The sequence below is a fragment of the Myotis brandtii genome, unplaced genomic scaffold (assembly GCF_000412655.1).
Source record: "Myotis brandtii unplaced genomic scaffold, ASM41265v1 scaffold536, whole genome shotgun sequence".
NCBI classification, from domain to species: Eukaryota; Metazoa; Chordata; class Mammalia; order Chiroptera; family Vespertilionidae; genus Myotis; species Myotis brandtii.
In genome coordinates, this window is record NW_005369967.1 from 4,036,264 (window position 1) to 4,038,354 (window position 2,091).

Below are 2,091 nucleotides of genomic sequence, written 5' to 3' on the forward strand. Positions count from 1 at the left end.
CAGCTCCCGGCACACGATCTTGTCCACCAGCAGTGGTGGCCTGATGACCTTGGTCCTCTCAGCCTTCTTCACTGCCTTGGTCACTAAGAGCAGGTCCATGAAGAGGAAGCAGTACACATCCATCTTGCTGTCCTTTCCCTCCTTCATCCTCAGGCTGCCCTCCAACATCAGCTGACGCATCTCCTCCGGGGAGGTACCAGGGATGGAGGCGGTCAGGTCCAGGTGCAGAAATTCCTTCAGGAGCTTGTCCACCTCGTCGTTGCTACCCTCCGCCACCTCGTAGGCGTCCATGCGGCTCACCACGGCCGCCAGCTGCTGCCGCTCCTGTCGCTGCCACATGGACGCGTTCACGTGGTGGATGAAGTGCTCCACGGAGCTGATCATGGTGATAACAGCCTCCTTGGCACGTGGCTCCTCCCTCTTCCTCAGCACCGACTTGAGCAGCAGCGGGTACTTGGTCAGTCGCTGGTGGGGCTTGGCGAGCATGTTGCTCAGCTTCAGTCGCTGGCACTGCTGGTGCTTCTCGGCCCACGTCACGTAGGCCCGGAAGAGGTAGTTGTCGTGCAGCAGGCTGCGCATGTACTCCATGCAGCCCTCCTCCTCCATGCAGTACCGGATGTAGGGGTTGAAGAGGGAGCCGAACATCTTGAAGCCTTTGAGGAGGTGCCGGGCTGCAGCAGCGCCCGCGTGCGCAGCGCCTTCTCCACCATTGGCGCCATCACGCTGCCCCACAGCCCGTGGTGCAGATGCGCGATCTTGGGGATGTTGCTGAACTGGAGCGGGTCGTGGAGGTGTCGGGACTCCTCCCCAGGGCGACCCTTCACCCAGGAGTCCCCGCCACTCCATTCACCCCCTTGGCCAGCCGGGAGCGCCCTCCGTGGGTCCACTGCTCTGGGAGCTGGGGAGGAGGAGACCAAGGAGGGCGAGGCCCTGAAGCAGGAGGAAGCCGCGTAAGGCAGGCAAGGAGCCCAGGACGCATTGCGCCCCCGCCACCACCCCGTGTCCACAGGGGCCTGCACCCAGGAGGGCAAGGCCCTGAAGCAGGAGGAGGCCCCCGAAGGCAGGCGGCTCCCCAGCCCAACCCGCTGCACCAGGCGCATGTTCCCCCACCCCCACCTGTGCCCTCCAGGCCTGCGCGGCTCCAGGCTGAGCTCAGGACCTGAGCAGCGCTCCAGGAGCAGGGCGTGGAGGTGTCGGGACTCCTCCCCAGGGTGAGCCTTCACCCGGGAGTCCCCACTGCTCCATTCACCGCCTCATCCAGCGGGTCCTCATCCAGTGGGTCCTCTGCTCTGGGAGCTGGGGAGGAGGAGGCTGGCGGAGGGCGAGGCCCTAAAGCAGGAGGAAGCCGCATAAGGCAGGCAAGGAGCCCAGGACTCAAGGCGCCCCGGCTGCCACCCAGCGTCCCGCTGGGGCCTGCACCCAGGAATGCCATGGCTGTGGCAGGGCCACCGGCTGGGCTTGGAGGCGAGTCCTCTGCGCACAGACCCAGCAGCCTGCCTGATGTGGGTGGGGGTTTTGGGTCACCTTGAGGGAGGCTCTGGCCTTTCTCTGCTCCTCTCCTGGTGGAGCGGCGGGACTCCAGCACTGAGGTCAGAGGAGCCGCCTTCCAGCCCCCAGGCCGCTTCTCGGAGTCGGAAGTTTCGCCATTGGCCTCTGCCTAGGACAGGACCTCTGCACCCCCAGGGTGCATAAACACACAGGGCTTCCATCAGGCTCCGCTGATCCCGGGGCCGGGAGGCCTCTCGGCTCTGCTGATCCTGGGGCCTGAGGCCTTCCGGCTCTGCTGATCCCCAGGCGGTGAGGCCTCGCTGCTCTGCGGCTTCGGGGCTGTTTGGCTTCACTCCACCACTTGGAGCCTGCGTATGCAAATTAACCGCCATCTTTTAGCTTCTATAATTGAAACATTGTATCTTTTGGAGCTGTTGCTTCAGGAGCTCAGAGCCCCGCAGCCTCAGGCAGGGAACCTTGGCTTCCTCCATCGCTGGGGCAACCAAGCCTCCTGTTCAGTTTAAGCTGCATGGCTGCCAGCCGCCATCTTGGCTGGCAGTTAATTTGCTTATCGCCCTGATTAGCCAATGGGAAGGGTAGCGG

General features: G+C 64.1%; 1 protein-coding gene across 1 annotated transcript in view; it reads right to left on the reverse strand.

Moving 5' to 3' along the window:
- The window catches only part of LOC102243001 (cytochrome c oxidase assembly protein COX16 homolog, mitochondrial), a 33,967-nt gene that overhangs the window by 14,315 nt on the left and 17,561 nt on the right, over positions 1 to 2,091 (reverse strand). The gene's annotated exons all lie outside the window — the stretch shown is intronic.